This window comes from Thalassophryne amazonica, chromosome 1, assembly GCF_902500255.1.
Source record: "Thalassophryne amazonica chromosome 1, fThaAma1.1, whole genome shotgun sequence".
Taxonomy (NCBI): domain Eukaryota; kingdom Metazoa; phylum Chordata; class Actinopteri; order Batrachoidiformes; family Batrachoididae; genus Thalassophryne; species Thalassophryne amazonica.
This window is the reverse complement of record NC_047103.1, coordinates 8,420,514-8,445,136: the sequence shown is the minus strand read 5'-3', so window position 1 is coordinate 8,445,136 and position 24,623 is coordinate 8,420,514. Positions and strand designations below refer to the sequence as shown.

The following is a 24,623-nucleotide window of genomic DNA, read 5'->3' as shown; positions in this document are numbered from 1 at the left end:
AAAGTTGAGCAGGGTACTTCAAAAGACAAGAGACAAAAAGATGAAAGGACAGACCCGTGGACACCCTTTGGTGCAGAAAAGTCTTTAAGAAAGGAGTCCTTTGAATGTCATTCCCTACCAGTAGGGGCCACAGAAAGGCCATCAGCAGACCTCCTTAACCCTCTGGGGTCCGAGGGCATTTTTTGGACAGTTCACTCGCCTGGCATAAATGTTTTATTATTGCTGTTAACAGCTCTCCCTGCATCCCACAATCAAGTTTTATGTCTCTTTTTTCACGACAGCCTGTGCTTTCAGAATATATATGTTTTTGTTGTGTTTTATAAGTGTAATAAAGGTTTACAATCAAAAATAGACAAGGAAAAAAAGCGAAAAATAATTTTCCACACACATTTATTCAAAACACACAGCAAACTATAATAAACAACTGTTTTGACACTTTATAAAGGTAATTTGAGGTCTTGTGTGAAAGACTGTACAACAAAAAGGTTCAAGCAATAAACACAAATGCACATTTTGAACAATATATACAAAATGGTCTATGCGTTTTGTTGTCCATTGATATGGTAAACAGTGCTTTACGCCGAGAAAGCAACAGAGTTATACAGTTACATTCACATGCAAACTAATGGAGCAATCCTGATAGTTACACACTCTTTGTTTGAGCACGTGAGGTTGTCATCAGAGGTTCTCTGTCTGCTCCATCTGCTTTCACTTTCGCTGTGCGTAATGGCGCAGGGCGCACTGAGTATGTACTAATAGCATGTACTCATTGGAGTACCCAGGGGGCTATTCAAACGGGCCAACTAGTAACACATCACTCCTGAAAATGATCTTTTCATGTGAGGGAAATCTGCCCTACGATTGGATTTTGGAAAACCCTGTGACGGTGAACCAATTCCGATTGGACACTCACATTGCGCACATCATCACACAGCTTCTATGAGGAGAACAAAGATGGCTGATGGCTGGCTCGAAAGTCCGTGGAGTTAACTTTTCAGCAACAAAAAAGTAAGTTTCTATCTCATATCATTAAAAAGTTATTTATAAAGTTATATATAAAGTTATATGACGCTGTCGGCCCCAGAGGGTTAACATTCCCAGTTTAGATTATTAGGATGTTAAAAAGCACCTGCTAAATTTTTTTTTTTACCTTAGTAAATTAACTTCACCTGTTTGCTTGCTTCCTTCCAGAATTTTGCGCACTTGTGTGAACACACCCTGTATATACACTCAACAAAAATATAAATGCAAGACTTTTGGTTTTGCTCCCATTTTGTATGAGATGAACTCAAAGATCTAAAACATTTTCCACATACACAATATCACCATTTCCCTCAAATATTGTTCACAAACCAGTCTAAATCTGTGATAGTGAGCACTTCTCCTTTGCTGAGATAATCCATCCCACCTCACAGGTGTGCCATATCAAGATGCTGATTAGACACCATGATTAGTGCACAGGTGTGCCTTAGACTGTCCACAATAAAAGGCCACTCTGAAAGGTGCAGTTTTGTTTTATTGGGGGGGGATACCAGTCAGTATCTGGTGTGACCACCATTTGCCTCATGCAGTGCAACACATCTCCTTCGCATAGAGTTGATCAGGTTGTCAATTGTGGCCTGTGGAATGTTGGTCCACTCCTCTTCAATGGCTGTGCGAAGTTGCTGGATATTGGCAAGAACTGGTACACGCTGTCGTATACGCCGGTCCAGAGCATCCCAAACATGCTTAATGGGTGACATGTCCGGTGAGTATGCCGGCCATGCAAGAACTGGGACATTTTCAGCTTCCAAGAATTGTGTGCAGATCCTTGCAACATGGGGCCGTGCATTATCCTGCTGCAACATGAGGTGATGTTCTTGGATGTATGGCACAACAATGGGCCTCAAGATCTCATTACGGTATCTCTGTGCATTCAAAATGCCATCAATAAAATGCACCTGTGTTCTTCGTCCATAACAGACGCCTGCCCATACCATAACCCCACCGCCACCATGGGCCACTCGATCCACAACATTGACATCAGAAAACCGCTTACCCACACGACGCCACACACGATGTCTGCCATCTGCCCTGGACAGTGTGAACCGGGAAGAGAACACCTCTCCAACGTGCCAAACACCAGCGAATGTGAGCATTTGCCCACTCAAGTCGGTTACGACGACGAACTGGAGTCAGGTCGAGACCCTGATGAGGACGACGAGCATGCAGATGAGCTTCCCTGAGACGGTTTCTGACAGTTTGTGCAGAAATTCTTTGGTTATGCAAACCGATTGTTTCAGCAGCTGTCCGAGTGGCTGGTCTCAGACGATCTTGGAGGTGAACATGCTGGATGTGGAGGTCCTGGGCTGGTGTGGTTACACGTGGTCTGCGGTTGTGAGGCTGGTTGGATGTACTGCCAAATTCTCTGAAACGCCTTTGGAGACGGCTTATGGTAGAGAAATGAACATTCAATACACAAGCAACAGCTCTGGTTGACATTCCTGCTGTCAGCATGCCAATTGCACACTCCCTCTAATCTTGCGACATCTGTGGCATTGTGCTGTGTGATAAAACTGCACCTTTCAGAGTGGCCTTTTATTGTGGGCAGTCTAAGGCACACCTGTGCACTAATCATGGTGTCTAATCAGCATCTTGATATGGCACACCTTTATATTTTTGTTGAGTGTATGTATCTCCTCCTGACTACCAGGAAGGTAGTCAGGAGGAGATACAGTAGTGTTCAGAATAATAGTAGTGCTATGTAACTAAAAAGATTAATCCAGGTTTTGCGTATATTTCTTATTGTTACATGGGAAACAAGGTACCAGTAGATTCAGTAGATTCTCACAAATCCAACAAGACCAAGCATTCATGATATGCACACTCTTAAGGCTTATGTACCGCCATAGGGGGTGCACTATTTGTTTTTGCCTGAATTTTCCGAGGTTGGCTGACCAATGTATTTCCAACGCAGGCTCTTTTGTAGCCCACAGTGTATTCAGAAAAAAAAGCCCATCAAATACGTCTAAATAAGATTTGACAGCCACAAATAAAGTAGTAATAAATACACACCCTGAAGCCAGGGCTTGGAACCAGATTTTTTTCTCAACTGGTTTGCTGCAAACAGAAATGGTATTTTTATGTTTACGATTTTGGGTTCCACCCAAAAATTGATGTTCCTAACCGGTCAGAGCAAAAAAAAATATTGTTCCCGAACTGGTTAATAATGTTCCATGTCAGCTGTGGGACACTGAAAACACAGTATAAGCCAGACCTGTATGTGGCGCTGTAACACTCCCACAAAAAATGGAGAAGACAAGATCGCGTACTGTACAGGCAGCAGAAGCTAGAACTTTCCAAAACGGAACACTGATTAGAATAAAACCATTTAAGAGAAAGACAGTCTGTGGTGATCACTTGAAATAGACTTTTTGTGTATTTAAAGCGAGGCAGTGTGTTTGTTGTATTTTTAAAAGACACGGCGCTGTGTTGCTCTCCACCTTGCAGAGCAAAATAATGGACCAAGCGCTAACCCACTGCTGCCCATTGATGGGCTCAGCAGCAAGAGTCCTCACATGACCACAACCATAACAAGGCTGCGCTGCATATAAATGTTATTAATACAGCTATGTAGGAATAGCCACTTCCTAAAACCGTTCACATACTGAGTAAATATAAAGTCTTAATCTGACCTGTTGCATCCTTTCAGTTGGATTTATCATCACAGACTGATGAGAAGACAATTTTGTTTTGGAAGATGACGGGGAAATACTTTAATTCATTATCGTGGAAAATGCAGCATTTTTAAAGAAGTCCTTCAGTGTTCGTCTGCTCCGGGTGCGTTTCTCAGACCGAACCAGAGAACTCCAGCGCTTTGTCCCGTCAACAACAAGAAAAATGTCATTTTAAAAGGTGAAATATATTCCCGCTAGGGTTCAACCATCTGGTGTATCTCTAGCATTCTATTCATGATGAGAATAAATCCCATTTGATCAACCAAGACAAAAAAAAAAAACAAACAAACACAAAAAAGCACAAATAATGACCTGAGTAAATGCAGTGTTTTTAAAGAAGTCCATCGATGTTTGTCTGCTCAGGGTGCGTTTCTCAGCATGAACCACGGGATGCACTTTGTCCTGCCAACAGCATCCAAAATAAACGACAGGCGGACAGGAACTTGGTGGGGTCTTCCTCTTCTTCTTTGGTCAAATTAATTGACAGTTTGCAAACCGACACAGTGCATTACTGCCACCAACTGTTTGGGTGTAGAGCATTAATGGGGTCTGATGTCCTCATTATAAAAAAAAAGTGGTCATTGTAAAAAAAATATGAAGTTTCTGATTTTGTTTTTGTTCCTAGCAAAATATCAAAAGTTTCTGGTTTTCCTTTTCATTCTAAGAACTGGTTCAAAGCCTCGCCTGAAGCACAACCACATCCCGTTGATTTTACATCTCCCGTGTTAGCACACAGCACCCATTTAGAATATCGTTCTGTCTTTGCATGTAAATCAGGGCTCACCCGAACATTATATTATATGTCAGCGGCATCATGCAGATTTTTAAACTGAGGGTGTTCCCTGTCCGTTTTCCAGGGGAAATAATCACCTTTATTAATTATTCATTTCCTGGACAGCAAGCATTGGCGTTTGATGACATCAGTCAGTGAGGGTGCTGCGCGTGCATGTGAAGGCAGCCTGTGAAAAACTGGACAGAGTGCAGCTTTTCTACAAAAGCCGCATGTATTGATGAATAGATGAAAACTCTGATCAAATCCGAATAAAGGCATTTTTTAAATAGTAAAACTTGATTCACTTAAAGTGTGCATCCACACAGCCACGTGTGTTTTTAAAAATACACAAACATACTGTTTTGCTTTAAATCAATAAACCTACTTCACATGATCAGCACAGACTCTCTTTCTCTTAAAAAGGCTTTATTTTACTGTGTGCTGCTTTGCAAAGTTCCAGCTTCTGGTGCTACATTGATTAGCTTCTTCCGCATGCTGCATGTCTTCTCTGTTATTGGTGGAAGTGTTACAGCACCGCATACAGGCCTGGCGTATATACTACAGCCTATGGTACAGAGACATTTTTTGAAACTGCCGTGTTTACTGAACACTTTATGAAAACGACAAAGAAAAGGATCAGATCCATGTCCGTGTGGACAAGACCTTAGTCTGTAATTTTAGATAAGCTGTAAAGCTGAAGTTCCAGGAAAAGGCAAAATGCTACAAGTTTGAAGATGATGGTCAGTAAATATCCACTGTCCATTGTCACATTTGTTTTGCTTGATTCTTTCATTTTTCCGTTCAGAGTCAATAAGCAGGTAACATCGCTAACATGAATGGCTGGCAGCTGTTTTGAGTCCCGTGTCCACGTCACAGCTCTTCCATTGAGATAGTGAACATGGCCATCATCACTTGCTGTCACTTTATCTCCAGCTCTTCGTGGTCTCACTTCTCCAAAATCGGATAAACTTCTGCGGCTTTTCTCTGCCAGACACTCCTTACACTGAGACATTTTTTTTCAACTATAGAACTGTCATAATCCAGAAGTTTATCACTCCTCCATGACGACAGAGTTGGAGATAACACATGAAAGAATCGGTAAGCAAACACTAAAAATAATTACAGAATAAAGTGCATTAGCTGGACGCTGCTATGCGAAAACTGTCACTGCCACCAGAAGTGTGTTGATCTGCAAAAAAAAAAAAAAAATTATGTTGATGGTGCAATGCATTCTGGGTTGAGAATTGCATAGTAATGACTGCAGACATGTTAAATGGACAATATTTGCTATTTTGCTCATTTGAAGACAGTAAATCAGCATGCACATGTTTTGGGGGGGTGCTGTGGCGTTTGCATGTTTTAACACACAAACCTTCAGTCAGTCAGACTGATGATGTTGACTGTTGAAGTCTACAGGTTTGTCTGCATACGTGTCCATCACAACGCCGACCACAGCTGCACTGTGGTGAAGTACAGTGACATTTCAGGGAATTTCTCAGCAGCCCTTTTTCCCTCATGTCCTGGTTTGAAACAAACCCTGACATCAAAGTAATATCCTGGTTCTTGTGGCTTCCCTCTGCGAGAGGAAAAACGGGACTGTTTTTCCCCTTGCAGAGGGAAGTCCTTCACCTCCAGTCACTTTCCACGTTATTGCTCCAAAATAATTATATTTCAGTGGCCAAAGAGATGTCACAGAGTCATACTTTTTTGGCACTTAGAATCAGCTCCGTTACTTTATCAGCCAGTTTTTTTTTTTTTTTTTGGTGAAGTATTCCTCTTCCTGCCCCTCACACTGTGAGTTTGGCACTGAAGACTAATTCTCTCTGTCACAAGAATGAATGTATTAGATGCCCTGTGTTCTCCTGAGGCCAACGCTCATTTCACAAATTGAAAAGTTTTATTAAAAACGAAAAAAGAAAAAAACGATCAATAAGCCCCCACCAGTGGTCAGACTGAAATTAAACGGTAGAAATTGGAGCGCTCGGGTCTCTTCACCTTTGGTAGTGAGGAGTCAAGGTTTTGTCTTCATGTCTGTCTCTTTGTCTCTCTCCTGTAATAAAACATAAAATATCCCTCGCTTTCTTCCTCACATGTAAATCACGTTGACATTCTACTCCGGGGAGTCGCGTGTTATGTCTTAAGATCACTCTTTATCCCTCACACATAAATCAAAGTGGCATTTGGTTCTGTGCTCGCTTGCCTCTCGTTTCTTTGGGTCTCTGCTTGATGTGGAGCTTAATTGGATTCTCTCTAACACGATTTTTAAAAACTGTGTGCACTCTGTGTGTGTGTGGGGAGGGGGTGCAAAATAGTGAGCATTTATCATCTGCTTGATGTCAAATTCACAGTGACAATCACGGCTAAACACCATGTGGACATTACATGTCCACATTATGATGTCAAATTTAACACAAAAAAATCTTACTAAATATAACAATATGATTTTTAATCTAAATGTGAAAGCAAATCTCTAAAAATATGGTTTTACTTAAACAAATATACACTTGATTATAAATGGAAAGAGTCTAAGACAAAAACAACATGAGACTAAGAGTTTCATGTTGTTGGAATATGAAAAATTAAATCCAACATGCCTTGTTAGCCAAGTTCAAATCCATCATGAACAACTCCTCTCACCCTCTGCACCGGACTGTAGTGGAGCTGAGCAGCTCCTTCAGTGACAGACTGAGGCACCTTCACTGCAAGAAGGAACGATACCGCAGGTCGTTCCTCCCTGCTGCTGTCAGACTGTACAATAACACTGTGAAATAACCACATGCAATAATATTAAAATGTCCACAAATCATATGCAATAACAACTCGTTTACAAATCCCTGCACTAATGTCATCTTATCACATCTAAACTCCACTTCAAATATTGTAAATAAGATGCTCCTATTTTTTTCAATTAAAATCATGTTTATATATGTACGTATATATATTCTATTTCTACCTTATTTTCTTATTTTATTGTATTGCTACAAGTATTATTACTGCTTATCCTTGCACACGCTGTTTGAGGCACATTTTCTTCTACTCACACCCATCTTGTGTGTTTTTTTTAAGAGCTAACGTAACATGTGAATTTCTCCACTGTGAGATCAATAAAGTCTTATCTTAAAACCTACATTTGAACACCAAAATCGCCCAAATCAAATTAGTAATGACATTTTTCAGTAATGCTGGTATTTGGTTAGACTCTTTCTCTCAGATTGTTCTGAGTTATTTTCATTAGTTACTTCCTCCAAACCATCAACATGTCTATTAGACCCCATTCCTACCAGGCTGCTCAAGGAAGCCCTACCATTAATTAATGCTTCGATCTTAAATATGATCAATCTATCTTTGTTAGTTGGCTGTGTACCACAGGCTTTTAAGGTGGCAGTAATTAAACCATTACTTAAAAAGCCATCACTTGACCCAGCTATCTCAGGTAATTATAGGCCAATCTCCAACCTTCCTTTTCTCTCAAAAATTCTTGAAAGGGTAGTTGTAAAACAGCTAACTGATCATTTGCAGAGGAATGGTCTATTTGAAGAGTTTCAGTCAGGTTTTAGAATTCATCATAGTACAGAAACAGCATTAGTGAAGGTTACAAATGATCTTCTTATGGCCTCAGACAGTCCCACCCAGAAACCAAATGTTCTTTGAATGTTCATTGAACGTTTGCATGAGAACGTTTGCAAACGTGGCATGAACACTGTATGAACATCATATGAACAAAGAATGAGGACAGGTAATGTTTGCATGCGAACATTCAATGAACATTATACAAACGTTAAGTGTTCACAAACACCAAATGAACAGTTGCAGCAGAACATTAAATGAACATTTGTAGAGTGTTCGCATGCGAACATTACCTGTCCTCATTCTTTGTTCATATGATGTTCGTGCAATGTTCTTGCTCAATTACCTACAATTTTTGTGATTGTTCCTATTGAGAACTAAAAAAAAAATAAGTAAAACAAACTTTATAAATGTTTTAAAATTCAATAGGTTTTATTTCAATAGTGACTTGCAATGTGGAATTATATTGTGGAACATATAAAATAAGTAATGGACAAACTTTTGAAATCACTTAATTGATAAAGGAATTCATCTTTACAGAATTAAACATCATTGCTCAAAAAGCACAGAAAATGAAAAATTTTCAACGTTACAAAACATTTCTTAAGCGGTAAACCAAACGCTACTCCAAAAAAATGTTCAGATATAAGAATAACTTCTAGAATTAATAATGAAACCTTAAAAAAAAAAAAATAATTAATCTATTTATCTACATACAACCAATAATACACATTTTAGGAGCAAAAATAAATTCAACTTAAACATAAATCACCACTTGAAACAAAAACAACAACAATCTTTTAGACATCTACATACAATTAATAAAAGTCATACTTAAGAGCAAAACTGTGGACAGTTTTAACACAAACATTACTATCAATAAATTCCCTGAGAAAATTCCTATGGAAGTTTTTAATCGCAGATTTGAAGACTCAGTATGACATTAGTCAGATTAGTCAGTTAGCGAAACTGAACAGTTTAACACAAACATATTACAATCAATAAATTTCCTGAGGAAATTCACGATGAAAAAAATATACAAAAGTAATACAAAATTATTAATTTAAATTAATGTTTAATCCCCAAATAAAAAGGTTCTCTGGAGGTAAAATTAAATTTTATCAAAAATATTCCATGTACAATGCAAATTAAGTAATGCTACTAATCTGACCATACGCTTTGATATTATAGAATATAAACCCCGATATCATATAAAATACCCTCAGCCGTATGTGCAGTCTTCTTAATAATTATTTAATTGGAATCTATATGTATACAGGTGGGGCCAAAAGTTTACATACCCTGGCAGAAGTTTAGTTTTTTTTTGGCCATTTTTCAGAGAATATGAACAATAACACAAAAACTTTTTTTTCGCTCATGGTTCATGGTTGGGTGAAGCCATTTACCGGCAAACAACAGTGTTTACTCTTTTCAAATCATAATGACAACACAAACTACTCAAATTAACCTGATCAAAAGATTACATACCCCTCCTCTTAATACCATGTACTGCCTGTCTTTTGTGGTGGTTGTGGATGAGGCTCTCTGAGGGTAAAGCTGCCACTGAATGGTTTGGACTTTATTTACATCAATTATGAAGAATACAAACAATATGGCACTCTATGGTAAATCTGCATGAACAGTTCTGAAAACCTGAGTGAGTGTGCAAGAAGAAGAGTGAGGAAAGCCATCAAGACACCCAGACAACCCAGAAGTTATAGGCTTACGTAGCTGTGATTGGAGAAATTATGCACAGTTCAAGCTTTGCATTTTGTATCACCAGTTATCCATCTTCATGATGAAGTTGTGTAGAGGAGGATTTTCTTAAAAAAGAAGACCTGAACCTTTAGCTACAAATTGCCAGAAGATACACCTGAGATGCCTGGATTTGATCTGTTTTGGTGAAAGAAAATCCTTCTGTGCTCTACTCCACTATGAAGCTAAGATTAGTGATGCAAAATGCAAAGCTTGCACTGTGCACAATTTCTCCAGTCACAGCCACGTAAGCCTATTAACTTCTAAGTTGTCTGGGTGTCTTGGTGGCTCCTTGTAAATCACTGCAGAGGTGTTATCAGGTTGTGAAAACAGTGTTTTCAGTTTTCAAAGTGTTTTTCAGTAGCTTTTACATAATATATGATAGACATGTTAGATTTACACAGAAATGAAGCTGTTTTGAAGTAGATTCTGCCATGTTGGATTCGCAGCCAGAGACCAGACGTCACGGTGCCTCTCTACTGTGACTGCCCCCCCCCCCCCAAAAAAAAACAGATTTGCAAGATTGTTAGTTTTTCAAACCTGTAATCTGGGTCAGGAAAAAGTTCAGGATGGTCCCGTCTATACTTCTTTGATTCTGCTCGGACAGGACATCTTTGGATTATGGCACAATTGTAGAAATAATGGTAGTACTGTCCATTGATGTGATTTTTATTGCAGTTGCCATGACAACTCTAAATTTGTGGCACGTCCCTGGCAATTGACAGTTCCTGACTTGTCCTGGCTGCCAAAGATAAACAGGAGCCGTAGCGTTCAAGCCGCCCCTGACAATGACTGTTACTGTATACTTCCCTTGTTCCATTCCAGGGGTGTATGCAGTTAAGGTATTGATTAGGGCATTCCTCTGGTGCCTGGTTCCCTCGTCCTCACCATCAAGTCTGTCATTAGTACTCTTGAGCTGCAAGTTGAAAATTTCCTTTGTTAGTCACAAGCAATTATATACATTTTTCTGTTCAGATATTGTATAATTTGAGCTACATGGTCATAACTGGTATTCAACTCAGCACCTTATTGGACAGGCCCTATATTTTTAACAAGCTGTTTATATTGCTTCCAGAATTTTCTCAATTTAGTTATCAATTAGGTATACCACACAGGTGAAAGCAGATCAGACAAAAATGATTAATCCTCTGTACCCACTGTTATTTGTGTAAAGGACTTTTCACACCACATGCTTTGGAAGCATCAGAGGCGCCACAAATCGGTCTAAAAAGTATTTTCAATGAAACGCGTTGCTTTTTAGAGGCGTCTGAAGCGTCACGTCAAAAGCCGAGCTAAACCATCGCTTCTGCCGGGAGTGTGCACATTCCTGCTTGTCAACAGGCTGACGTGGTAAAAGTTCAACCCAATCCAACTTTTGCCGCTCTGAACTGTGACAAAGCTTCACACTGTCCAAAAGAAACAATGTGTCGGGTCCAAACATGGAAGACTAGCGGCAGAAACCACTGATGCCTACAAAACAGGAAGGTGTCACAGGACTGCTCATTTATACAGAGCAGTTTTCTGAAGAAAAATCCTTGCAAATGTTTTTTTAAACCTCAAAATTAATTTGACTGCTGTATTAAAACTTTTTCGTGGTTCATCGACGCACATACAACATGGCGATCACTCAGCTTTCCTCTGAAGAAGAAGAAGAAGAAAAAAAAAAAAAGCATCTGAGCAAAAGTCTCCGCCCCCTTGCCACACGGAACGCGTTGGGGGTGTGGGAGGCGTTGACGCGACGCGTTGCCTGATGCGTATAAAGCATGCAATGTGAAAGGCTTTAGTTACCGTATTTCCATAAATACGGCATGTTTCATAATATACTGTGTAAAAAATGAAACAGCAAAACTTTATTAAGGTGATGAGGATCTAACAAACAGAAAACACATTAACTCACTTCTTTGAGTAACTTTACTGGAAGGCCCATTACTTCCAGGCACTGCTTGGAATTGGTTCAAGCCCACACTTCTGGTTTAGCTGGCCATTCTTCAGATGATCATCTTAGCAGCGTCCACATTGTTCTCTCTCCTGGTATGTCTGGGAACCGACACTTTCAGGGACAGTCCAAGGATGCAGTGCACCAACTCTGTCATTTAGCTGTTTGATACTGTGAATGTCATTCTGCTTCTCCTGGAACACAAAATGTATATAGATCCATATGTTACAACCTTAATACAGAAGTTCTCACTTTACATTAAATCCTATGCTTCACAAAGGATTAAACCAATGCTGTTGACCTTTCATCTTCAGCATGGACAAATCTGTGAATGAACTGAGTGAAGAAAGTAAGTAGGTAAGTCCCTTCGGCTGCCCCCTTGTTTGCACTCGGGGTCGCCACAGCAAATCTGAGGTGGATCTGCATGTTGAATTGGCACAGGTTTTACGCCGGATGCCCTTCCTGATGCAACTCCACATTACATGGAGAAATGTGGCAGGGGTGGGATTTGAGCCCGGAACCTTTTGCACTGAAACCAAGCGCATTAACCACTTGGCCACCACTCAGTGATGAGAGTGAGCCATGGAGGAAAAAAACAACAAAAAAAAACTTGGCAAGGCCCTGATGGTTGGTCAGGTGGTTGTCCCCCAGAAAAATGTGAAATCTCAAATGCATTCTGGTTAGTGCTGTAGGTATCAATTATTTTAGCAGTCAAGTATTCTATCGATTATTCTGGCGATTAATCGAGTAATCGGATAAAAAGTACTTTTGCGTTTTAAACAACATCAATGGGCTGTCTATAAGCAATGGCACAATGTCACTGTCATTTTGCTGAAATGGCGATGGGATGTAGCCTTCTATTTTGTTTTGTCCAATTTGTAAAAATTAACCAAGTTTTTTTTTTTTTAAATAAAGGTTGATGGACTGGGTCCCTGCGTGATTTTTTTATCCCTCTTTCTCTTCAGCAGATGCATTTCAGCTGGAGGTTGAACATGCAGCATCGCAGTCAGTTTTTTATTATTTAAGTTACCGTGTTCGTGAAGTGTTGTGTGTTGCCCAAAAACGCATCATTAAAAAGTGAAACACTCAGTGTGAGTCTGAGGTAAACACAGAAGAAAGAGTGGACTTCTGCTGTTTGTCAATGTAGCCGGGGACAGAGCTGTGACTCGCCCGGTCTGAGAGCTCCTCACGCTGGGCAGAGAGAGACAGCAGCTGGCCACCGGGTCAATAGTCCCTCCCCACGTAGAGCAGAAAAATAGACAAACACACTGCTTCGCTTTAAATGCACAGTAAGTCTATTTCAGATGATCAGTATGGACCATCTTTCTCTTAAAAGGCTTTATTTTACTCTATGTGTCACGTTGGAAAGCGGTAGCTATCGTTGCTAATTTGATTAGCTGTTATGCTCGCCTTGTTTTTTTTTTCTGCGGATGTTGCAGCGCCACACACAGGCCTGACATATGTGCTACAACATTAAACGAAGCTTCGAGGCACAGAATTTGCCTCAAACATTTTTTGTAATCGAATTATTCAAGTTACTCGACTCATCGTTTCAGCCCTAATTCTGGTGCTTTCTCAGGTCTATTTACCCACCAAAAGAATCTCAAAAATTTTTTTTTTTTTTTGGACAGATCACTTTTCCCACACCAGATAAGGTGGTAAACCTCAGTAGTATAGCATACAAGTCCTCCTGTTTCAAGTGTATGGTACCATAGACAGTATGCACACACTATGCAAATGAAACATTATGCAAGGGACATAGAAACTGAGTTTTTATAAAAGGAATTCTGTAACTTTATATCAGCAATAAATAAACATGTCAATTAAGTAACAAGACCTGTAAATTATTTCTTTAAATAAGGAAAGTTAGTATATACAACTTCATTACTGGCAGATTTTACTGTATTTTCAAATTATATCCCAAATAGAACAGAATATTTCTTGCCAGAAATTTTGAATATTTTGCTTGCTGAATGTGAATTTTTAGAATCTTCTGGCACAAGACACTGAACAATCTTATTTAACCATTATAGTACAAACCTCTGGATAAGGATCAGGCTGATGTGAATCAACTGCAGACACACTCAACCGACTGGTCAGATGGAGGATTCAGTGATTTAACAACTCTTAAGGCAGCAGGCATGGTTACTGTGGTGGGGAACAAACAATGATCGAAAATATTATCAAACTTATCTTTATAAAGTCTCTTTCTGGGCACTGACATTACTTAAACTTAAAGACAGAGTATATATATTAGTCATGGTCAAAAGTTATGTATATTTTAAATTTAGCATTTATTTAAGCAAATTAGTCCCTTTGAGATCGAGACCTCTTTTATAAGTGAGACCTGGACAATTAGAAAGTTTCCAATTCACCCAACCTGCATGTCCTTGGAAGTGAGATGCCCACACACACCTTACTGACACCTTTAGGCTTCTGGCTTAATATCAGAATATATTAAAACATGGACAAAATATGAATTAGGCCTGTGCCTCTCTGTGGCTAACGTTAGCTCCGTGCTAGTCAAAAATGTGCTGGTTTGGTTCCCATTAGTCCATGTCTGGCATAATCAAGCTTCAAGCAAGTTCTGTCTTTTCTGTCTAAAATGGGTTTGTGCTCACATCAGGTTCCGTTACCTCGTGATGACTGTAGGAAGGCCTCGCCATTTGAAGCTAGCTGCTAACTCGTGGTTGTGTTGGTTTTCTGTGATCCAGTCGATGATCATCCAGCGTTAGTCTCCTCTTCTGCTCTCAGTGGTCTCTTAATCGTAGTATAGAGACTGAACAGGCAAATTAACGTCTTGAACATAAACTTTTATTTGCCAAAAGAGAGCGGAGAGCATGCAGCACTGTTAGTTAGCCAAGTCGTGTTCTTCTTCTTCTTCTTTGTTAAACAGCGGGTTTTAACCCAACTCGGTGCACCACTGCCACCAACTGTTTGGTGGAGAGCACTACAAGCTTTTTTTTTTTAACCAGAATGAGAATGTTGCATTTTACATTCAGAAATGATTGTATCCAGGTGTTATAATGTGTACAATGTACATGTTTTACCCTGGATAATTATAATATCATGCCTCACTTAAAACATGAATTGAGCAGCTGAAATTAAAAGAATCAGAAAGGAAGAAATATGTTGTTATGGTAATAATTCCCACCAAACACTGTTAGACTGTGACATGTGTGACTATTCATCTCATGTTCAGCATGTTTGTTTAAAAACATGTCTGATGATGTTTGAACTGCAAGTTGTGAAGTGACCAGTAAAAAATATTATTTGTCTATGAGCTGTTTTATTTAAATGTCAATGTTTCCTGCTCATGCATGTTGAAAACATTATGTTGTAAATCAATTTTAATACCTTTAATGTATTTTTCCTTATTTCCAAAAATGCTAAAGATATTATGCTTTTAGAAAATATGGCAAAATGTATGTAACTCAGGTCTGTCGGACTTCTGGATAATAAGCTGCCATTGCAATCTGTTTCCATAAAAAAACATATTTCAGTAGCTGACAATCACAGTCTGTAGTGATGTAAATTTTTTATTGCAAAAATAATATTCCAATTAACAGAGTGCATGTTTATGCAAGTTGCCCCAAGACATGTTTCTGAGTTAGCTCTGTCAGTTTATCACAGTAATCTTGAAATTATACGAGGGTAGGCTGAAAAGTTCTAAGGCTCACTATAATGCAGTTAATGCATTACTCCTTCATGGGGAGCCTTAGAACTTTTCAGCCTACTCTCGTATATTCAGTAGGTCTGAATAAATCATAAATCGACATATTATTGGTTACCATGAGTGTTGAAATCATTTCCTATTGTTCATTCTACCTATGTTTGCACACATAATTTAAATGGAGTCCAACATTAACTTTCTGTAGGCAGTAAATGATATTTAATGTTTTCCTGTAATATGAAATTTTACAAAATAATTGTAATAATTAAATAATAATTTAATTTATACATTTATTTAGAGGCAAGCTTTACACATACAACATGAACATTATGTGAATGTTCGCAAACACACTGAACATTAAGCATACATTCTATAAACATTTGATTGATTTTTGCAAATGTTTGCTTACATGTTTGTCTAATGTTTGCTTTCATGCAAACATTAGACAAACATCACAAACATTATATGAACATTTGCAAACTTGCTGAACAGTAAATGAACATTCTATGAACGTTCACTTGATGTTCGCAAATTTTCGCTTCCATGCAAACATTAGACAAACATCACGAACATTACATGAACGTTTGCAAACTTGCTGAACAGTAAACAAACATTATATGAACATTTGTTTGATGTTTGCAAATGTTCGCTTCCGGGTGGGTGGCATTATATCTGGGCTTGTCCTGTTAGACCTCAGTGCTGCTTTTGATACTGTTGACCATAAAATTTTATTACAGAGATTAGAGCATGCCATAGGTATTAAAGGCACTGCGCTGTGGTGGTTTGAATCATATTTATCTAATAGATTACAATTTGTTCATGTAAATGGGGAGTCTTCTTCACAGACTAAGGTTAATTATGGAGTTCCACAAGGTTCTGTGCTAGGACCAATTTTATTCACTTTATACATGCTTCCCTTAGGCAGTATTATTAGAAAGCATTGCTTAAATTTTCATTGTTACGCAGATGATACCCAGCTTTATCTATCCATGAAGCCAGAGGACACACACCAATTAGTTAAACTGCAGGAATGTCTTACAGACATAAAGACATGGATGACCTCTAATTTCCTGCTTTTAAATTCAGATAAAACTGAAGTTATTGTACTTGGCCCCACAAATCTTAGAAACATGGTGTCTAACCAGATCCTTACTCTGGATGGCATTACCCTGACCTCTAGTAATACTGTGAGAAATCTTGGAGTCATTTTTGATCAGGATATGTCCTTCAGTGCGCATATTAAGCAAATATGTAGGACTGCTTTTTTGCATTTGCGCAATATCTCTAAAATTAGAAAGGTCTTGTCTCAGAGTGATGCTGAAAAACTAAATCATGCATTTATTTCCTCTAGGCTGGACTATTGTAATTCATTATTATCAGGTTGTCCTAAAAATTCCCTGAAAAGCCTTCAGTTAATTCAAAATGCTGCAGCTAGAGTACTAACGGTCGACTAGAAGGAGAGAGCATATTTCACCCATATTGGCCTCTCTTCATTGGCTTCCTGTTAATTCTTCTTACTTATAAGGTTTTGAATAATCAGGTCCCATCTTATCTTAGGGACCTCTTAGTACCTTATCACCCCAATAGAGCGCTTCGCTCTCAGACTGCAGGCTTACTTGTAGTTCCTAGGGTTTGTAAGAGTAGAATGGGAGGCAGAGCCTTCAGCTTTCAGGCTCCTCTCCTGTGGAACCAGCTCCCAGTTCGGATCAGGGAGACAGACACCCTCTCTACTTTTAAGATTAGGCTCAAAACTTTCCTTTTTGCTAAATCTTATAGTTAGGGCTGGATCAGGTGACCCTGAACCATCCCTTAGTTATGCTGCTATAGACTTAGACTGCTGGGGGGTTCCCATGATGCACTGAGTGTTTCTTTCTCTTTTTGCTCTGTATGCACCACTCTGCATTTAATCATTAGTGATTGATCTCTGCTCTCTTCCACAGCATGTCTTTTTCCTGGTTCTCTCCCTCAGCCCCAACCAGTCCCAGCAGAAGACTGCCCCTCCCTGAGCCTGGTTCTGCTGGAGGTTTCTTCCTGTTAAAAGGGAGTTTTTCCTTCCCACTGTCGCCAAGTGCTTGCTCACAGGGGGTCGTTTTGACCGTTGGGGTTTTTCCGTAATTATTGTATGGCTTTGCCTTACAATATAAAGCGCCTTGGGGCAACTGTTTGTTGTGATTTGGCGCTATATAAATAAAATTGATTTGATTTGATTTTTGTGAGAGTACATTATTTTAGATTTCACTGATGGTGTAAAACAGATCCACCATGATCAGAGCATTTCTGTTGGGAAAGTGTAAGTACACGGACCCACAACAGGGGGCGCAAATGAACGGACAATGGAATAGGTCAAATAACAACACTTTACTGTTGCGAACGTGCACAACAAACACAACAGATCACACAATAGATCGAAGGTCAAATTACAAGGTGTCGTGTGGGCAGGCTCGAGGATAGGAGACGCCTGTCCAAAGCAGAACCGGAACCACACGATTTCCTCCGCCACCAGACCCCGGGAATACTGGAGCCGCCAAGTCCCGAACTCCCAGGTGGCCACTGCCTCCGCGTGTCGGACCTGGTACTGCTGGCAAGGAACAAAAACACAGTTAAACGTGGGTGCGTCTGCAACCAGCAATCTGCACGGCAGGGAAGCTACCTCCACCTCTCGTTGGAGAAAAAGTCTGTTATCACTCACAAAATCACAAAAAAAGGCTTTCAATCAAGCTGTCAGGCTGAGGATATTACCTTTCAGGTAGAACGATATCTCAGCAATGAGGTGGAGATGCCGTCTTGCTGATATACCATATGATGATTGATGACAGCTGTCGTCGGTGATAAGCAACAGCTGTCACCCCGGCTGCTCCTGTGAGGCGGCAGCGCCCTCTGGTGCCTGGAGCCCGCACTCCAGGCAGGACGCCCTCTGGTGGTGGTGGGCCAGCAGTACCTCCTCTTCAGCGGCCCACACAACAGGACCCCCCCTCAACGGGCGCCTCCTGGCGCCCGACCGGGCTTGTCCGGGTGGCGGCGGTAGAAGTCGGCCAGGAGGGCCGGGTCCAGGATGAAGCTCTTCTTCACCCAGGAGCGTTCTTCGGGGCCGTACCCCTCCCAGTCCACCAGATATTGGAAGCCCCGGCCCATCCGTCGGACATCCAAAAGCCGGCGCACTGTCCAAGCCGGCTCGCCATCGATGATCCGGGCAGGAGGTGGTGTCGGACCCGGAGTGCAGAGGGGTGAGGTGTGATGTGGTTTAATCCTGGACACGTGGAACACGGGATGGATCCGCAGTGAGGCCGGAAGCTGAAGCCTCACTGCGGCGGGACTGATGACCTTGAGAATTTTAAAAGGACCTATGTACCGTTCTTGTAGTTTTGGAGAGGCCACTTGCAGTGGAATGTCCTTGGTAGACAACCACACTTCCTGCCCAGGACGATACGTAGGAGCCGGGGTCCGCCGCCGGTCTGCATGGGCCTTTGTCCTCATCCGGGCCCTTACCAAAGCAGAACGGGCGGCACGCCACACCCGACGGCACTTCCGCAGGTGGGCCTGGACCGAGGGCACACCGACCTCTCCCTCAACCACCGGGAATAGCGGGGACTGATACCCCAGACACACCTCAAAAGGGGAGAGGCCGGTGGCGGATAACACTTGGCTATTGTGGGCGTACTCGATCCAGGCCAGATGGGTACTCCAGGCCGCCGGGTGCGCGGCTGTCACGCAACGCAGGGTCTGCTCCATTTCTTGATTGGCCCGTTCTGCTTGCCCGTTGGTTTGGGGATGATACCCGGATGAGAGACTTACCGTGGCCCCCAGTTCCCGGCAGAAGCTCCTCCAGATGTGCGAGGAGAACTGGGGACCACGATCAGAGACAATGTCTGTTGGAATCCCATGCAGCCAGACGACGTGGTGGACCAGGAGGTCCGCTGTCTCCTGGGCTGTTGGGAGCTTCGGGAGGGCCACGAAGTGGGCCGCCTTGGAGAATCGGTCCACTATCGTGAGAATGGTGGTGTTGCCCTGGGACGGCGGGAGGCCCGTGGCAAAATCCAGGCCGATGTGGGACCAGGGGCGATGAGGCACGGGCAGCGGCTCTAGCAATCCCGAGGCCTTGCGATGGTTGGCCTTGCCCCTGGCGCAGATGGTACAGGCCTGGATATAATCCCGGACGTCGGCCTCTAGGGACGCCCACCAGAAGCGCTGCCGGACAACTGCCACGGTTCTTCGCACCCCGGGATGACAGGAGAGCTTAGAACCGTGACAGAAGTCCAGGACTGCAGCCCTAGCTTCTGGTGGGACGTAGAGTCTATTTTTCGGCCCAGTCCCGGGGTCCGGGCTTCGTGCCAGGGCCTCCCAGACGGTTCTCTCAACGTCCCAGGTGAGGGTGGCCACGATAGTGGACTCCGGGATGATGGGTTCCGGTGGATCCGACAACTCCGTTTTGACTTCGTCTTCATGTACCCGGGACAAGGCATCCGATCTCTGGTTTTTGGTCCCGGGACGGTAGGTGATCCGGAAGTCAAAACGGCCGAAGAACAGTGACCAGTGGGCTTGCCTGGGATTCAGCCGCTTGGCGGTCCTGATATACTCCAGGTTCCGGTGGTCAGTAAAAACCGTAAATGGCACGGACGTTCCCTCCAACAGATGTCTCCACTCCTCAAGAGCCTCTTTCACCGCAAGGAGTTCTCGATTGCCGACGTCATAGTTCCGTTTGGCCGGGGTCAACCTGCGGGAAAAATAGGCACACGGGTGAAGGACCTTATCGGTCTTCCCGCTCTGGGAAAGCACGGCTCCTATCCCTGAGTCCGAGGCGTCCACTTCAACCACTAACTGGCGACTAGGATCGGGCTGCACCAGAACGGGTGCAGACGAGAAGCGCCGTTTCAACTCCTTGAACGTGGCATCGCAACGATCCGACCAGGTGAAGGGGACTTTTGGTGAGGTCAGGGCTGTCAGGGGGCTAACTACCTGACTGTAGCCCTTAATGAACCTCCTGTAGAAATTTGCAAAGCCGAGGAACTGTTGCAGCTTCCTACGGCTAGTGGGTTGGGGCCAGTCTCTCACCGCCGCAACCTTGGCCGGATCAGGAGCGACGGAGTTGGGGGAGATGATAAACCCCAGGAAGGACAAAGATGTGCGGTGAAACTCACACTTCTCGCCCTTCACAAACAGCCGGTTCTCCAACAACCGCTGCAGGACCTGACGTACATGCCGGACATGAGTCTCAGGATCCGGAGAAAAGATGAGTATATCGTCTAGATATACGAAGACGAATCGGTGCAGGAAATCCCGCAAGACATCATTAACCAATGCTTGGAACGTCGCGGGGGCATTTGTGAGGCCGAACGGCATGACCAGGTACTCAAAGTGACCTAATGGTGTGTTGAATGCCGTCTTCCATTCGTCTCCCTTCCGGATCTGAACCAGGTGATACGCATTTCTAAGATCCAGCTTAGTAAAGATTTTGGCTCCATGCAGGGGGGTGAACACGGAATCTAATAATGGCAACGGGTATCGGTTGCGAACCGTATTCTCATTCAGCCCCCTGTAATCAATACATGGACGAAGTCCGCCATCTTTCTTGCCCACAAAAAAGAAACCTGCCCCCATCGGGGAGGTGGAGTTCCGGATCAGCCCGGCAGCTAATGAGTCCCGGATGTAGGTCTCCACTGATTCGCGCTCAGGTCGTGAGAGGTTGTACAGCCTGCTGGACGGGAACTCAGCGCCTGGAACCAAATCAATGGCACAATCGTACGGACGGTGCGGGGGAAGGGTGAGTGCCAGATCCTTGCTGAAGACATCAGCAAGATCGTGGTACTCAACCAGCACTGCCGTCAGATTGGGAGGGACTTTGACCTCCTCCTTAGCCTGGGAACCGGGAGGAACCGAGGATCCTAAACACACCCGATGGCAGGTTTCGCTCCACTGAACCACCACCCCAGACGGCCAATCGATCCGGGGATTGTGCTTTAACATCCATGGGATGCCCAAAACCACGTGGGAGGTAGAAGAACTCACAAAAAACTCAATCTCCTCCCGGTGGTTTCCAGACACCACCAGAGTTACTGGTTGTGTCTTGTGTGTGAGTAAAGGGAGGAGGGTGCCATCTAGTGCCCGCACCTGCAATGGCGAAGGAAGCGCCACCAGAGGGAGCCCTACCTCCTTTGCCCATCTGCTGTCTAGCAGATTCCTTTCTGACCCCGTGTCCACCAGTGCTCGGGCTTGAAGGGTTAAATCCCCGCTCAGGATTGTGACTGGGAGTCGTGTGGCAATTTGTGTGTGTCTCACTTGAATGTCTTGACCCCCCCTTAGCCCAGTCTCTAAGGGTGAGTGTTGACGTTTTGGCCGTTTGGGGCAGTCTCTCTGTGTGTGCTCTGTTGAGCTGCAGAGAAAACACTCTCCACGGATCAGCCTCCCCATTTTGGCCCTGTGCGTTTCCCTAACAACGTCACCAGGGGGAGCTGTTGCCCCACAAAGCGCTGCGGCTGTGGAGCGTGGGGAGGGCGGCCCCTTTTCGAACCCGGAAGGGAGAGGGGCGGCGCGTATCCGGTCACGTCCTTCGCCTCGCTCCCGACGGCGTTCCTCTAACCGATTGTCTAATCGTATAACGAGATCAATAAGCCTGTCTAAATCCCGCGGTTCGTCCTTGGCCACCAGGAGCTCCTTCAGGACCAACGACAGTCTGTTTACGAAGGCGGCAAGGAGGGCAGTGTTATTCCAGCCGGACCTCGCAGCCGCGATGCGGAAGTCGACTGCATAAACAGCTGCGCTCCGGCGCCCCTGTCTCATTGACAGCAGCACGGCTGAAGCGGTCTCTCCTCTATTTGGGTGATCGAACACTGTTCTGAACTCCCTCACAAACCCATCATATATCAGAAGGAGCCGTGAATTTTGCTCCCAAAGCGCTGTAGCCCAAGCGCGTGCCTTGCCGCGAAGCAGATTAATGACATAAGCTATCTTACTAGCATCAGTCGCGTACATGACGGGACGTTGTGCGAAGACGAGCGAACACTGCATAAGAAAGTCCGCGCACGTCTCCACACAACCTCCGTACGGCTCTGGAGGGCTTATGTATGCTTCCGGGGAAGGTGGGAGGGGTCGTTGAACGACCTGTGGAACGTCACTGTTACGCACAGGGTCGACAGGAGGGAGAGCCGCAGCAGCGCCCTGAGGGCGCGCTTCCACCTGCGCGGCGAGAGCCTCCACCCTGCGGTTAAGGAGGACGTTCTGCTCGGTCATTAGATCCAACCGAGCCGTGAAAGCGGTGAGGATCCGCTGCAACTCACCGATCATTCCTCCTGCGGACGCCTGTGCGCCCTGCTCTTCCATTGGCCGTTCAACAGCCGGTTGACGCCCCTCGGGATCCATGACGCTGGCCGAGATATCCTGTTGGGAAAGTGTAAGTACACGGACCCACAACAGGGGGCGCAAATGAACGGACAATGGAATAGGTCAAATAACAACACTTTACTGTTGCGAACGTGCACAACAAACACAACAGATCACACAATAGATCGAAGGTCAAATTACAAGGTGTCGTGTGGGCAGGCTCGAGGATAGGAGACGCCTGTCCAAAGCAGAACCGGAACCACACGATTTCCTCCGCTACCAGACCCCGGGAATACTGGAGCCGCCAAGTCCCGAACTCCCAGGTGGCCACTGCCTCCGCGTGTCGGACCTGGTACTGCTGGCAAGGAACAAAAACACAGTTAAACGTGGGTGCGTCTGCAACCAGCAATCTGCACGGCAGGGAAGCTACCTCCACCTCTCGTTGGAGAAAAAGTCTGTTATCACTCACAAAATCACAAAAAAAGGCTTTCAATCAAGCTGTCAGGCTGAGGATATTACCTTTCAGGTAGAACGATATCTCGGCAATGAGGTGGAGATGCCGTCTTGCTGATATACCATATGATGATTGATGACAGCTGTCGTCGGTGATAAGCAACAGCTGTCACCCCGGCTGCTCCTGTGAGGCGGCAGCGCCCTCTGGTGCCTGGAGCCCGCACTCCAGGCAGGACGCCCTCTGGTGGTGGTGGGCCAGCAGTACCTCCTCTTCAGCGGCCCACACAACAATTTCTATGCAAAAAGTAATTTTTGGTAGGTCATTCATCTTGCACAATGGCTGCCAACTTGTATTTTCAAGTGGTCAATTGACCAGATTTGGTAAGCACTACCTTGAGAATCATCCTGCCAAATTTGGTGCTTGTACCACCAAATACACGTTTTTTCTGTAAAACTGACAACTATGGCTGTGTCCCAATTCAGTGGCTGCACCCTTCTAAGGCTGCATTCACTGGACACGTGTCATAAACAGTGGAACTGCTCTGTCTCATTTCAAAGGCTTCTTGGGATGCAGGCGACAAATGCAGCCTTCTTTCTCCCAAAACGAAGGACACAACAGGTGTAGCCTTTGCAACCCTAACAGTCCTGTGAATCACTGCACGATTCCTCCCCAGATAAATTGGTTGATAAATTAAAAACTAATTCCAGAACAGGAAAATGCTCCATGGGCTTGACTGTGTCATTTCAGAAGGGTTTGTTCGGCATCCACCATCTCTGAAGGCCAGATATTCATAGGGAGCAGCCTTAGGGTCGGTCCACAGAGAGAGACGATTTTAGGCGTATCTGCAAAGGTTTTGTATCATATCGGCATTTCATCCATATTTAACCGCCGTTATCAGAACCTGAAAATGCTACGTTTGGAAAGCGGGTTTCAGAGTTGATAAATCTCAAAATGCCACCTTTGTGTTTTCATGTGTACAACAAAGATGCCATTTTTGTGAAACAATGACATCATAGCCCCGCCTCTCTAACCTGTTGAAACTGTGCCGTGTTTACTGAATACTTTTTGAAACCCACAAAGAAAAGATTGTATCGGGAAAGTTATGTTTCCATGTGTGTAAGTCCTTAGAAGGATGCAGCCCCTGAACTGCTGAGACCGCAGAACGCCACGACATCACACACTAACAAGTCAGATGAAATTTATTCACACTTTCTTCCGCAAAAATCACTGCTGCTGTCGGTGTATCGAACATATTAGTTTTTGTGTTTTCAGTGTTCTGTTGTGTTGTGGTTTTTTTTGTTGTTTTTTTTTGCCTCAGACATCAAACTGACTTTTAAAGGTGGGTGTTTTGCGGCCGCTGAAAGCCAGGCATTATTTTGTTTGTCTTCTGAGTGGTTGGAGAGCAGCCGGCGGTGACATGGCGCTGAGTGCTTATG

At 43.5% G+C, this 24,623-nt stretch overlaps 1 protein-coding gene and 2 long non-coding RNA genes across 5 annotated transcripts in view; 2 read left to right on the top strand and 1 right to left on the bottom strand.

The window, feature by feature from the left end:
- Positions 1-24,623, top strand: part of sema5a (sema domain, seven thrombospondin repeats (type 1 and type 1-like), transmembrane domain (TM) and short cytoplasmic domain, (semaphorin) 5A) — a 447,076-nt gene that overhangs the window by 178,569 nt on the left and 243,884 nt on the right. The window lies entirely within an intron of this gene.
- Positions 4,675-23,618, bottom strand: LOC117501226. The gene is made up of 3 exons (XR_004557988.1): positions 23,535-23,618; positions 13,014-13,017; positions 4,675-4,685 (listed from the first exon to the last, which is right to left on the bottom strand). It is a non-coding gene; the product is annotated as an uncharacterized LOC117501226 (long non-coding RNA).
- Positions 4,725-14,587, top strand: LOC117501171. Its single transcript, XR_004557960.1, has 3 exons — positions 4,725-4,800; positions 6,612-6,617; positions 14,575-14,587. It is a non-coding gene; the product is annotated as an uncharacterized LOC117501171 (long non-coding RNA).